Below are 15,196 nucleotides of genomic sequence, written 5' to 3'. Positions count from 1 at the left end.
TTCTGCTTTTATGTGGGGATCCAACTTGGATGTTCTTGCTTCCTGGACAGGCACTTTGCTACCTAAATACCCCTGAGCTTTCATAGTTTCCATAGTAATTCAGCAGCCCATGTTCCCTTCCTTAGGTATTGTGTGGTACAGGGTGGAGGTTGCAATTGTCAGTCAACCAATAATTGATTTGGATCTCTTTTGGATTCCTCTTTAATTTTGTTCAGACCAACCAATTGTGACCCTTTGAATTATGCTCCTAGGGTATAGCAAAGCACAAGTCCAGAAGACCAAGAGCTTAGCCACCACCTTCCCAGTGTTCCATACCGGCGCACACATGTGCTAGAGGAAGGGGCATGGCAGTCACGTGTCCAGCCTTGTTCGGGTCCCCAACAGCATCTGAAGGCTGAATAGCTCTGTTCTGAGCCACCCTGGGAACTTGGCTGCCAACTCTTCCTCCACAGTCGCTTTTTGGGGGGTCCCTCATGCGGTCTCTCTTGATTGTGCCCAAGGGGCTTTTCTGTGCCTCACTGGCATGAGCCTACCTTACTCTACAGGGTGTGGACACTTGCTTTTTCTCTACTCAGAAAGAAAACCCTTTCTTGGGCCTAGAAGTGGGAGGCCAGAGTGTGGCAAAGTCTTCTCTGAGGCCATGCAGTCTCCAGAGCATCAGTCTGGGCCGCGCCTCCCGTGATTGGCTGGTAATAACTGCCATGTGCCCAGCGCCCCTGCGATTCCCTGCTAATGCTCCACTTAGAAGAAGAAAATCCGCAAAGGCCTGGCACACTGAAGTGTTGTCGACATGGCCACTCGCCTCCTTCAGAGTGGAGGTCAACAAATAATTTTCAGCTTTGTTTAAAGCCTTTTTAATGGAGTCTAGAAAATGCTCTAATTATGAGCGATTATCTGCTGAAGTGCTCCCAAGCTTTTTAAAGCTTTTCTTGGCTTCTCTGTACCGTTTCACTCTAGTCACAGAGTTCAAGTTGTTGGAGGGACTTATGAAAGATGAAGCAGTTTTTTTCTTTCCTTGTCTTTCTTTCCCTTTTTTTTTTAAATCACATAATTTGGACTGTTTACAAGGAAGGGTTAGCGCTCTTTCCTTTGGGTATGAAATAGAGATTTTATTTTCCATCCATTTCCATCCTGTCCCCCACGTGAGTGAAAACTGTCAGAATGACCTGGAAGTTTCTTTCTTAGCTAAAGTGTGGCTGCCTTCTGAGATGCCTGAGGTTCCTCACCTGCACCTCACAAAGGGACCAACTCAGCCCTGGTATTATTGGGGACTGGATGCTCTTTGTGAGGCTGTTGTATGCCCTGAAGGACATTCAGCAACAGGCCCTAGTTTGTACTCTTGGCCCTTTGCTCTAAGAAACAAAAGGTTTCTGTGTCCTCTGAGGAACAAAATTACCCGCAATTGCTAACAGTTGACCCAAACCACTCTGTGCTAAGGAGAGGCATCCATGTGATGGGAGTGGCCCTGAGGGTTGAGGGGGTTACCTCTTATCTTACATGGTTAAGTTTTGTCAACTCAACACATACTGGAGTCGCCCAGGGAGAGAGGACTTCAACTAAGGAATTGCCTCTATCAGATTGTTCTGTAAGCAAGACCGTGGGACATTTTCTTGATTGATAATTGATGTGTGATGTGGGAGGTCCCAGACCACTGTGGATTGGGTTATCCCTGGGCTGCTGGTCCTGGGTTCTATAAGAAATCAGGCTGAGCAAGCCATTAAGCAGCACTCCTCCATGGTCTCTGCTTCAGTTCCTGACTCCAGGTTCCTGTCTTGAGTTCCTGCCCTGATGTTCCTTGATGGTGGGCTATAATTGTACAGTGAAATCATCCTTCCTCGCATTACTTTTGGGCATGGCATTTATCATAGCAATAGGAAGCAACTAATTAGAATTCCTTATGTGTGCTGATAACCTTCAGCCATCCTCCAGCTCACAGGAGGCTGTGTCCTGTCCCCTTTTGTCCTGCTATACCGACATCACCATCTTCTTTCTTCTGTCATTGTCACCACAGTATGGACCCTTCAGTCACCCAGAGTCGCCTCTCCAGGATCTGTGCTTCAAGGTTCTGATCTTCCCGTCCCTGGAGACAGTCTCTGAAATCCCATCTCCCAGCTTTGGCACAGTCTATGGCTGGGAGACCCTGGCAGGTGGTGTTACAGAGACCTGAGAACATGCGTCTTCCTCCCATGGGCTCTGAACTGTAGAAATGAAGCCGGGACCCACCTGGAAAGGAGGTCCTAGCAGCTATCACAGCTGTGAGAAATCGGAGTCATCCACATTTTGCTCTTGTTCATGACAGAGCCATAGTCTCAAGTTCATCGATAACTGTGGTGCCAATCAGAGAGAGTCCTGAACTGGTGGACCCTGACCTGTTCATTTGCACTAAGAGCTCTCTCATCTAGGGTCTTACACATTCTAGAAATACCTAAGCAAAGTGAAGCAAGCCTTGATTGCAGAACTTTTCAGACCCTTTCCCTGCCAAGAACTGTGATTGTTCCTGGGCACACTTTTGAGGCTTCTTAAAGTATTTGAACTTGGAATTGGTTTCCTTTTCGAGCAGAATCCCCTACCACTGTTCTCGGGATGTCCTTTGGGAAAGAAAGTCACGGAGCAACGGCAGTGTTCTCACTTGACTTCTTGCTGACTTGTTCTAAGGTAGCTTCAAAACCAAGAGAGACGCCACATCCACCAGTATGAAAGTCAAAGACGCTTTTCAGTCGTATGGCTTCGAGTGGGACCCTGGAGGAGAGAGTGTGGTTTAAGTGAATGGATCCCAAGGCTTGGTGAAGACCTTGCACCCTGGCTCCTGTCTACACACACAGTGGTGGTGGTCATGGGGGCAGAATGGTGGAGGAGAAGCGGTCAGGGGAGGTCTGAGGGGTCAGCAACCACCCTGACTTTCCTCTTGGGAAACCCTGGAGCAGAGGAGAAGGGGAAAGCGTGGAGTGAAGGAAAGGAGAAGTTTCCTTTTGTGCCCAACGGGTTTGTTTTTTTATCTGTTTGCAAATGTTCAGTGTAATGGTTTGAAACCCAGCCGTGAGCTGCCGCCGCCCACACAAAGCTGCCGTGGTGCCGAGCTCCGGCAGGCAAGCCATCTCCCCTGTGTCGGCCATTACCCCGAACCCACACCAGGGCAGCCTCCTCGCCACCCCCCAGTGTCCTTCTGCCACCCCCCACCGCCTCGGCACCCCCGACTCCCACCACCTTCCACACACACCATCCTTCTTTTTTTAAATCTCCAGCTCTCGGTTTTCTCTAGAGGAGGCACAGAGAGAAAGCAGAGATGGGACGAGCAGGGAGAATGCTCCTGCCTCTTCGCAGCCACCAGCTTTCAGGAGAGCGCGGCAGCCCCCCCTGCCTGTGGACTGACCACTGAAAGGTGAGAGAAGACTTTGTGCTTTCTTTGTGCACCTGGAGGTCTGGGGTGCAAGGCCAGGTGCAGGGCTCTGATTCTTACGCCTGGGCTCTCGCCTCCGAGTGACTGTGAGGCGAGCATGATGGATGCCTCCTTCCAACACACGCAGTTGTTTCCCACACAATCCCCCACTCAGGGGCACACAGGAGCTCGGAACCCAGGGGTTCCCTCCTCCACCTCCAGCACAGCCTGCAAACCCTGAGGTGTGGAGCAATGTGTGAGCCTGCCTTCGCCTTGACCTGTTGGTTTCCGACTGAGGCTGCTGGCCCTTCCTCCCTCGAGTGAGCAGTGACCCACACTTTGGGGGCCATATGGAATGGTCCTCCATCCAAGGGGCTTTGGGAAACCTCTTTTCCCTAGTGGCCCCTAGCCCGGTAATCAGAAGCAATCAGATCCAGCTGCCCAGCTAATCTGTATGAAAGAGGCTTCCTTCCTTGCAGAAATCAACAAAGTTTAAAATAGATGGGACTGTAATCGGAAGCGAAGCTATAGAGTTCTATGTGATGTAACAGGCAGGGGCATCCGCATGGAAAATATTAAGTACAAATGACACGGTTTCGGACCCTGGGAGCCAGGAAAAGCAATGATTTCCTTGCTTATTAAGCATGTTTGTGGGTCAGAGGGTAGCTGAGTGGGACCATCACTTCCGGAAGTGAAACCTCCCAATGCAAAGAAGAGAAGGACAACAAAGATGGAGAGGAAGAGGAGAGAGGGATGGGGAAAGAGAGAGGAGAGAGACAGACAGAGACAGAGACACAGAGAGAAAAACGCACATGTAGAACAGAAGCTGGAAGAAAGGCTCTGAATTCTGTGCAGTCAGAGATGAGTCAGTTGGCAAAGCTCTATTTTTAGTGTTCAGACTCTGCTGTTACAGTTTGCCCGGCATTAATTAATGTCACAGGCGTGTTCCACACTCGGTTCTGAAGGGCCTTGGCGTGCCGTTCAGACTAGAGGTGTTGATCTTAAGCACAGACTCTCCACAAGGCCTTTCGGGCTGGTCTCTGACAAAAACGTGTCCAGTATGTCCTGCCCTCTGCCCTTGGCCTCTCCGGGTGTATCCGTTCGTCTCTTGGCTCCAGCCCTTAGCTGTCTGGCCATTGGCCAAAGGAGAACCACAATTGTTATGCCTTGTTTTTCCAAAAGGAAAGGTTGTACAAGTTGAGATTAGTGCGTGTTGCGGGGAGATGTTGGGTCAGGCTTGGCATAAGAAAGGGAGGCCCTGGGGCATTTCTACCACTGCTAGGAAGAAGGATGCTGACTTTGATAAAATCAGTTTTATTACCACCCCCAAAGCTTGCTTCTGTTTCAAGAGGTATGTCTGTTCTTATAAAGACCCATAATTGAGCAGGAGAGGCTACTGGCATGGAGCCATGCTTCGTGAGGAGATGCAGGCAATGGACAAGTTGAGCATAAGGCAGAGGGAGAATTGGAAGGCCAAGAGGTAGCCAGTGTCTGTGATAGGTGGTGTGTTAGCATCACCACAGCCAACTAAAACACAGGAGTTGCTCTCCCATAGTCCTGTCTGAGGAGATCACCCGTATGCTCTCCTCAGTGATCCAGAACACGTTCCTACATCTCAAGAGTGAGCCTGAACCATCCATCCTTGGAGGCCAGCACACAGGTTTCATTAGTGAGTAAACACTCTTTGGTTGGCCAGTCCAAGGCCGGGCCACTGATGAACTCTACAGAGTGGGATGGGAGAAGTCCTCATGTGCCTGGTAGCATGTGAGAGGCCCCACTGTTGAGTGAAGAAATCTGGAGTGTGAAGAAATTCTGATAATCCTGGACAGTTGTATTTCCTGGCCCTGGAGAGGAATTGCCTTCCCTCAGTCTCTGAAGCCTTTGAGAATAATGGCCAGACCCGAGGGTATGCGCCATCAGGCTGCTGGCTTTGGTCTTGAGTCCTGACGTCTACTCTAGCCTGGCATTGCCAGGGCGGCATCAAGGACCCTGAGCTGTCCCACCCCAGATTCACAGGCCCGAGTGTGTTCTATCCCCCAGACACCACCAGGATCTCTGATCACTTTCCCACAGTCCCCCTCTGAAGCACCTTCAGCCTAGGAGAAGTTTCCAGATGGAAGCTGTAGGCCAGGAACACTGTCCATGAGGGCAGAGACAGAAGATGGGTCTCTATTGGTCAGGAAAAAGTCCCTAGTCCTTTCTAGGCTGGCCATACTTGTAACTACAGATCTGTGGTTACATCTTGCCAGTCCAAACAGGAAAGTGACTTGCAGACCCCTGGCCTCTCTCTGTTGGAGGTGTGACCGTACATAGCAATAGCAACTCTGCTGAGAGCCTGGTGGCTGCTTTAATTCTCAAGCTGCTTTGCTGCTTAGGGTTTAACCATCCACGGGGAAGCAGATCCCACTGGCTCCGATTCAGTGGAAACCTAAGTTCCCAGAAGGAAGGTCTCATCAAGGCTGGAGGTGTCAGGGAAAGGTGGCGTTTGTGTTGTGTCATCTTTGCAACTTGCCTTAAGGATGGGGTCTTCCCAATACCTCTTTATGGAGGAACATGTAAAGCTTCTGTTTTAAATTTGGGATTTTATATGGTACTACACTCCATAACATGCCCACTGGTCTTACCATACACGTTCCCTTCTCTATAAATCTCGAAGGAAAACAGTCACTCTTGGGTGAGGTACAGGTTTACCAATAGTGTCTCTGCTCCCCAGTGTGCAAAGCCTGGCCCGGCAAAGCCTCTAGGCACAGAGCTGATGCCCTAGTCACCGCACATGGCTCATGCAAGCTTGACGTGTATTCTCTTCTCTTTCCCCTCTGTCTCGGGTCTCAGGTAGCCTAAGATGGATGGCCTGGAAGTTTCTTCCAGGCTCCACCTTCCAATGTTGGGGTGACAGGTGTGTCATGCTGTGCTGCAGATCACACACTCAAGGGCCCCTGTGCACACTCGATAAGCACTCTTCCTCCCGAGCCACACACAGCCCCTAACTCCCTTCCTGGTGGGTCTCAAGTAACTAATGGAGCTGGACTTGAACTCAGGTACTGATTTCTGCCCCACACCACACAGTGCCCAGCTTAGATAAAGACTGTAATCAAGTAAATCTAGTATTGCTCCAAACTCCCTGAAGGGGTCCAGAGCACTGAAGGCCGATGGAGGGATCTGTAGGTAACTACAGGCTGGACTCCTGCTCCAGCCCCTGGACTGAAGCAGCCTAGCTCACGTGCCCCCCCCCCCCCAGCTCCAACCCCCGCCATGGCTCGCCCTCTTCCTCTGTGACCTGCCACGGGCCTCACATCCTGTGAGGAGGCCCTAGAAACGGGCTCTGTTGATGAAAACACGCGTGCTCTTCACCACAGGAAGCGTGGCCTCACGTTCGCAGTGATAACTGCCAGGTTCCTCACACAGAATGGAGGGGAGCACCCATTAGCTCTATACCTAGGTTAGGAAGCGCACGTTCTTTCCCCTCCCCCCTCAGCAATTCTCAATGTGCCTCCCATGAAGCCTCCTGCCCCCCCTTCCTATCCCAGAGTAGGAAGCAGGACATTTAGGAAACGGGGACCATGTACCCTTGATCTCTGGGAGAGCAGCGAGAAAACAGGATATTAGTAATAACTGGAGCCCTGGGGCCTGGGCCCCAGGTATGGTGTTTTTATAAAATCTAGGTCACCCGGCTAACTTTTGAATTTCAGTTAAGCAGTGACAATTGTCTTGATAGAGGATTGTATAGAAGCTGCTCTTTCTAAGACATTACTCATCATCCCCTTGAAATAGAAATTTAACCGAGAGTCCTGTACTTTTGGGTCCATGGCAACAGGGCCCTGAGGCCTAGGGGACCTGCTTCTTCGCCTAGCACAACTCTTGGCCCTCCGATACAAACAAGAGCTCTCTACACCTTAGCAGTACTTCCCTCTGGAACACCTTGTGTCAGGAGTTTTATGCGCAGCTGTCTCAGTGTCCATTTCCCAGAGGAGAAACTGAGGCAGGGAGGCTGGTGTGAACCACTGATCTGCAGCTCCCAGCCGGTATCCCTGGCAGTGGGTGGGTTAAGTGGCACCAACTTCAGAGAGGCGGTAATAACAGGTTAGCTTAGGAAAGCTCTGTGCAGAGATGGGGAGGCTGTGTCAACACATGCAAATTATATGCAAATATTCTTGGCCCTCCTGGCAGGCTCACCTAGGTGGGAGACCCAAGAGCACAGTCTTAGTTGTCCATGGGGTTCTAGTATGGGCAAGCGCATAGCAAGCTGATAGCCACTGGGTCCCTGGGAGGCCTGAGTTCCCTGCGCACGTGGGCTGGGGGAAATGCACACACGTGTTCCCGTGTTCTCTAGGCGTGGATGCGGATGTGAGGGGGCTGGTGTGGAGGTGGATGCTTGAGGTTGTGGGGCGTGGTGATGTGTGCGTGACCTGCCACCTTGATATGTGTATTCCCAGCAAGCCACATGGCTCCTGTCTCCTGGGATGACCTTCCCCAGAGCTCTGGCGTTGCTTTTTGGAGAGAAGAAAGCAGTCTTTCCTGGAGTTCCTCTACTGAGATACCCTTGGAGACCAATCCTAACACAACATTGCCATTGGCATCGGCAGGGACTGATGCTACACCTGGCCCCGGAGTGCGCACCTTGTGCTTAATTCTACAGGCCCCGGGGTTTGGGCTACCCTAACTGTATACCCAATAGTTGGCATTTGATACTTAGATACAGTGACAGTGGGGAAGGTACAGCCACTTGCTCACAGTTAATGGCATGTTAAGCCAAGATTCATGCATCTTAGCATGGAGGAGCAGAAGAGGGTGGCATGCTGCATCCTGGCGTGGACTTACCACAGAAAGAAGGTTCCGTGGTAGTTTGTATTAGTCATGACAAAGGTTTTTGGGGGATTCATACTTTTAGAGTTAGTAGGTTGGTCTTCAATGTTCATTCTCAGTGACATTATGTGCTGAAAGATACTCTCCAGGACAGGAAGCTGAGCTGAGGGGGGGGGGCACCCAGGAGAGGACCCTCCCTGGATTTTCCATCTGGCAGTATGAGGGAAAGGTATCCACCACCCAAGGTCAGCCTTAGTTTTCTGTAAGTTAGAAAATGGGTCATGAAGCCTGGACCTGTAATTGTCCTTACTGATCCCTTGCTGGCTGGTTTAGGGTAAGTTAGTTCACTGCTGTGGGCTTCCTGTCTCCACTTGTGGCACGGTGTGTCTGGTGAGGTATTTCTGTCCCATGTAGCGTGGAGGTTTCACAGGCATCTCCTTAGCTGGTCACACCTCTCTCTCTATACTAGAGAGAGAAAAAGGAGTGCTTCTCACCTTTGAAGATCTTAGAGGTCTATGAAGAAAGCTGAGCCCACTGCAACACAAGACAGGCAAAGATTCACCCAAGAAACTCATAGAGATGGTGTTGGCAGTGTTCAGGATATGGAAAGATCATTTCTAGTTAGGGAGAGACTCCTTAAGGCCTTGCTTGAGGAGGCAACCCCTGGGATCCACCATGTAGGGGAGGATAGGCCTTGGGCTTGTGAATCCAGGACAGGATGGTCATTCCAGGTGAAAGGGGCAGCATCTAACAACTGTGGAGGAGAATTCGGAGGAGGAGAAACTGTAGCTGGCATCGAAGTTGTCACCTACCAGTCATCTACTTATCCATCTACCCATTCACTCACGCACCCGCCCATTCACTCATCATCCAGCCGTCCATCATTTGTGTACACATCGATCCCTCGTTCATCCATCCAGTCACCTATCCATCCGTGACTCTCCAACATATGCATCTCCCCACCAACACATCCATCTCTGGCAGTGAGTGTGGAACAGGTAAGAGAATATGTTGCCCTGTGGAAACCAGAGACAATAAGTACACTCAGTAATAATCACTGTGCTAATATGTGCATGAGAATCTGAGATAGTTGTAGCAGCATCCAGGGCAGTAGTTCTCAACCTGTGGGTCACGGCCCCTTTGGGGTCATGTATCAGATACCCTGCATATCAGATACTTAATTACAATTCATAAGAGTAGCAAAATTAAAGTTATGCAGTAGCAATAAAATAATTTTATGGTTGGGGGTCACCACACCATGAGAAATTATATTAAAGGGTCACAGCCCTTGGAAGACTGAGAACCACGGAGGCAGGGCTCCCCCAAGGATGTGGAAGGTCAGTGGGAAGAAAGGAGGGATGGAAAGAACATCCCAGGCCACGAGTGCGGCTCTCCAGGGATACAGGCAGGAACTCAAGAACCTAGAGGCCAATGTGTGGCTTTAATGTAGATGACAAGAAATGGGGATGGGAGGTAAGCAGAGGCAGCAAGTGTGGGACCGTCTGGACCAGGGAACATCACTATCTCATGGGTTGGAGGTGTAACTTCATTTGTACAAGCTATCTTGTTGCTTCTTGATCTCAGCCCGGAGTCCTCAGAGACTCGCCAGACAGTGTCTTGGACAAACTCCGTTCCTAAGCTCTGTGCCCCACTCGGCTCCCAGCACCGGAGCTCCAGAGAACATGTGTATTGGCTCTGGCCATCTACCTCTGAGTTCCTTCTAATTAAGCCAAATCTCAAGGAACTTCACCCCAAGAGAACAGGAAGTCCACAAAATATTAAACATGCTTAAGACCTGGTCCCTAGCTTTCACGAAGGTCAGAGAGTGGTTTCTGTCTGGCCCTTCTTGCTGGGCTGGGTGTATCCTCACAGAGTGGTTCCCTGAGGAGCAAGAGGCTTGGCAGAAGCTGTGATTGCTTCATGCAGCATGGACTCTAAGGCACCCAAGGTGAAACGCTGACTTGTGCCACCCTGTCTGGCCTGTCTACGTCTCTCACAGCCAAGATTGCCGATCATGAGGTCAGAAGATTGAGCTTGCTTCTCCCTAGGGCTACCAGCATGTCTTAGAAAGTGCCAGGCCATGAGGTGTATGTTCCCCTGATCTCTAGAAGGTCAAGGACAGGGCAGAAGAGGACTTTAGTCACTGGTCTTGGAGAGCAAATGACTTCCATGTTCTTTGTGTCGTAGTGAACAAACTCTTTCTTAGATAAAGCCCCAGGCAATCTTCACTTCCATATGGCATGGCGTCCCTGGGCAGTTGCTTACCATGTGCCCACTTGGAATTAACTAAAGCAAGCTAGTCTATTTTTCCTCCACATTTTCAAGGAATGCATGGTTTTGTGGAGAAGCTTGACCTAAGGTTTCAAAGCGTTGAGAATGTGCCAGGGACAATGAGACCCTAGAGGCAGGCGTGACTCCCTGTGCCTTTTGGCTGTGTCAGGCCTTATAGACAGGAACATTTGGGGCCTGGATCTGTTTTTCTCACTTCACGGGGAGGAAACAGATGTATCCAGAAACTGGCCCTTCTCCAAAGATACCTGATATACATTTCCACACACGGCAGTAAACTCTATAGAATGCACATGTAACCCCACAGGAAATGGAGCTTTAGTCTCCGAGTGGGTCTCTGAACAACAGACTTGAAGGTACAAACAGAGACTTGATGACTCTAGTTATTCCCGGTATCTCTTGTGAAGAAACAGGTCCATGTCTCTCCAGAACATCTGCTTTAATCACCCGTCCGCCATCCCAAGAAAACACCAACATCCATGTTTTCATTCTTCTGTCCTGACCCAGGCATTTCTCTCATTCATCCCCTCACCCCACTCCATGCCAAGTCCTATACTACTTGGCAGATCATTCACCCTGGAGACTCTGTGCCACTTGTCCCCTGCATGCCCTCTGGCTTCTCCCAACACTGTCCTCACTAGCCTCTGGTTGGCTTTTGTGACTCGTAAGCAATGGGCCATTTCAAGGTCTTTGCGTTTGCCATCTTCTCTGCCCGTGTCCTCAGATGCCCGTTATTAGGCCTCCTATGTCGTGCGAACCTGTTTCGTAGGTTCACTGTAATGACCTCACTGTGCCAGCTGCTCCATTTCACTCAATTCCCCTCTCCCTTGTATTAAGTAAACAAGGAGTTTACTTAATTTGATATATTTTCTTATATGGACATCTCTACGGGACGGTCAGTCTATGTAAAGAGGCACCCGACCCATCTTCTTCCCAACTGATCCTCCAGCTTCCAGGAAGCCTAGGAATAATTTGGCTTTCTACCTGTATTCGTTGAGCAAGTGCGTGACGGTTGAATGTGGCTTGCCTGGCACCTGGGAGAGTGTGTATTCTTCCCTTCTGGATTTTTGGGGTTAGAAGCTGCCTGTTTAGGTTTTTGTCATCTGTTGTTCTCTCTAATTATCCTGATTATGCGCCACTCAAAAGATGACAGGAGCGTTGAGCAAAGACGACACAGGAGAGTTGAGCAAAGACGACGACAGGAGAGTTGAGCAAAGACGACGACAGGAGAGTTGAGCAAAGACGACGACAGGAGAGTTGAGCAAAGACGACGACAGGAGAGTTGAGCAAAGACGACGATAGAGGAGTTGCTCAAAGACAAAAGTGTCCTTAGCAGGAGGGAAGAATTGGAACAAATTGGAAAAAGTCAGGGCTCCTTTTGGTCACAAGGAGTGGGTAATGCTGGACACAAAACACACTGATGTTTTTATCTGCACACACCTGTGTGTATGTCTGTGTTTGCATGTGCGCTCAGAACACACTGGTCTGAACAGGAGCGCTGGAACAATGGTGGTGTGGGCGACTGTTGAGGATCTGGTGAAAGGCGGGGCTTCTGCCATGTGCTCACTAGCTAGTCAACTTTCTTCCCTGCTTCGTGACCTTTAAGATAAGAAGGTGACAAATTGGTTTTAGCTCAGATGCTAACTCTGACTGGGAAGTGATGGGAGAATCATGTAGCTCAGCAACACCTGCCTTAAGTGTCAGAGGAAGGAGGGATGCTGGGCTGGACTTGACCTTGCTTGATTAGATGATCTTCAAGGAACTGTTGGCGATAAGATCTCCAAGGCACTGCTGGTGCTCAGCTCTAGACTCCCTGCATGTTCTGGGAACAAGAGTTGACTTGAAGACTCTGAGAGCAGGGAGGGGTCTCTTTCTCCAGGACTTGGCTTTGGAGGACATAGGAGGAAGACCCTTGGGGACAGTGGGAGGTGACCGTCCCTTGGATGATGAAGGCATGAATTTCACCATTTCTGTGAATTTTCAGCACTGAAAAGTGAATCCCTAGAAAAACTGTATGCACTGGATAATTTGGGGGATAAACACACACACACACACACACACACACACACACACACACACCGATGAAACATTTACACCATTAAGGTGACTGGTGACTAGAACATCTGCCACTTCTATAGTTTCCTCTCTCATTGAGACATTGGTCTAAGGAAAGCATTCCTTGGTTCCACTCCTTTAGAAGGCCCCTGTGGGCCCCGCAAGGGCTGTTAGCTGCAGTGGCCAGCTTGTGTAGATCTCTAGAAGGCATTTGTCATGGTTGGCATTGATCATCAGATCACCTACGAGACAAGCCTCTGGGCACGCCAATGGGTGATTATCAGGATTAGGGTAATTGCACGGGAAGACGGGCGCACGAACTGGGGTCTGGGGTCGGCAAAGCGAGCTGAGGACAAGAGTGCATTGTTCTCTGCTGCCCAACAGTGAATGCAAGGGGAACCAATCAGCTGCTTCCAGCTGCTGCCAGTGTGACTTCCCCCATCATGATGGACTGGACCCTTGAGCTCTGGGCTGAAATCAACCCAGTTGCTTTGGTCAGGCCATCTTGCAGAGAAGCAGGAGAAGTAACTGATAACTAATTAGCTAATAGAGCATCCGTCCCTCTGACAGCTGCTGCCACCATCTCCTGCTCATCGTCATTTAACTCCGGCCCGTAGGACAGGGGGCGGAACTTGTGGTCTTCATGCCTGGCTTGTTTCCCTTAGTGCAGTGTCGTCAATGTCTCTGTCCTGCTGCGAAGGCCAGGGTGCCTTCTGTTTTTTAAAGTGCTTTTAATGAAGAATAAAAATATATAAAAATAAAAACAAAGTCCTAGTGGGAACCAGCTGGTGAGCCCTGTGCTTAGGGAAGAGATGAAGTCACACCAGCACCCCCTTCTCCCCCTTGGGAGATGTGCTTCTGAGCTTTTACTTAGGAGTCAAATTGAGTGAGTGCCTTTTGATCTGAGTTCTGACTCTTTGCAACAAAAGGATTTGAAGGGACTTAGAGTAAGAACACAACCAGAGGATAGAGGGAAATAAGCCACAGGGAGAGCTCATGAGGACACAAATCAAAGCCCCAAGGAGGGTCAAGGCCTCCCAGAGCGGAGACCTTGGATTCGGGGACCTGTTGTCAATGGGTTTCACAAAGACAAAAGACTTCTTGTCTTGTAGAGATGGCTGGCTGCGGCCAACACACAAAGCTGTGTTTTAATCTGTTTATTGAAATGTTTAAACAAGCTGCTTTTATAAATATACTCAACAGGCAGTGATTTAACCAGCTTCCCCACCCCACCATGGCGGTGTGTCAGGGTCTCAGCCAGCCATATTGGTCCCCATCTGGACTGATGAACCCATCTCTTAAAAATAAAAAGGAAACAACTCCTTCCTCAGGGAACTTTGCAAACATGAGGAGAGGAAGGAGCAAGATTTGGTTGTGTGTTTGATTTCACTGAAATTTCAAGATTTTTTTTCTTTCTTTCTTTCTGGCCTCAAAAATTTAATTTACCAAACAGTGGGTAATGCCAGCAAAATCACTTCCGGTGCCGAAAAAACAATTTTGTTTTTACACTCTGTAATTCGAAGTGGGAGAGAGCCAAGTGCTCAAGTGCCACATCACAGCTTCCTGAACAGGGATGCAGTCTTAGGGACATAAACGCTCTGCTTTCCCCTGATTTTTCGGCTGTCACTCAGCCACCTTCATTACATGTAACGCCGCGTGAGCTCAGCCCGCAGTGATAGTTTGGGCAATTACCTGCGAAAGAACATTGGTGTGCCAGCCCTGGGAAGTGCGCCATTGTACCTTTCCCCCAGAGCACCAGGCACAGCCTCCCTCTTGATGGAGCCAGCTCTGCCAACGTGAGGGGAACTGTTCCAAAATGAGCCCCAGGGCATTTATTTCCCAAACAGCCTTGGCTGCCCAGGGATAGGATGGGGCTGCGGGTCAGAGGAGGTGAGCGGGTACATTGTGGGTAAAGTTGACTGTTTGGGGGGTCAGAAGGATCTTATCTTTTGAGAATTGGCCCATTCTGAGCCCACTGGGTCTCTGTGACGGCAGTGTGGAGTATCCATCTCTCTGCTCTCTGTCACCACTGTCCCTACAGAGTTTTGGGCCAAAGAGACCAACCCCAGTGCAACCTACCTGATTATTGGATGTAAGGGGGTTCTCAGATGTACAGTCTGGTCTAGCATTCCCCCAAGGTTGGTCTGTAAAGCTCTCAGGGTATTAGGTGAATTTTTCTTTTTTGTTTTTGTTTTTATAATTTTTCTTCTTAACTTTAGAAGGGACATCTATTAATAATGATAATTATTATTAATAATAAACACATTACTAAACGACTATTAAATATGTATTATTAAATATAAAATTATTGTAGCCTTTGAACTTTTCATTTGGAATTATTTTAGATTTGTAGACAGTTTGCAAACTTACCACAAGTGTCCTTTTTCTCTTGGACACTGTGACCCTCATGTGCCATTGGCCAAAGCTGAGAGACACAAAGATTGAGGCCGAGTCGTCTCCGATATCCTACCAGTCTCCTGGATACTACCCTCCAGCTCTCTCTTCAAGCTGTGCTTGACGGTGCCTTTTATAGCACAACTCTTTTTTTTTTTAAATATGTATTTTATTTCATTTGAATTGGTGTTTTGTTTGCCTTCTAATGTCTGTATTGAGGGCATCAGATCCCCTGAAAATGAAGTTACAGACAGTTGTGAGCTGTCAGGCAGGTGCTGG

The 15,196-nt window shown here is 49.3% G+C and overlaps 1 protein-coding gene across 2 annotated transcripts in view; it reads left to right on the top strand.

Annotated features, from left to right (window-relative positions):
* The first annotated feature begins 3,193 nt into the window (after positions 1-3,193).
* Znf831 (zinc finger protein 831) overlaps positions 3,194-15,196 on the top strand; it is a 110,156-nt gene continuing 98,153 nt past the window's right edge. For both annotated transcript variants that reach the window (XM_041641936.1, XM_041641935.1), the window contains exon 1: positions 3,194-3,379. The gene's annotated coding sequence lies outside the window, so the exon portion shown is untranslated. The remainder of the gene's footprint in view (positions 3,380-15,196) is intronic.

This window comes from Microtus oregoni, unplaced genomic scaffold (genome assembly GCF_018167655.1).
Source record: "Microtus oregoni isolate MIOR12 unplaced genomic scaffold, Mior012 000071F_ref0000514, whole genome shotgun sequence".
Classification (NCBI taxonomy): domain Eukaryota; kingdom Metazoa; phylum Chordata; class Mammalia; order Rodentia; family Cricetidae; genus Microtus; species Microtus oregoni.
This window is presented reverse-complemented; position numbering and strand designations above follow the sequence as displayed.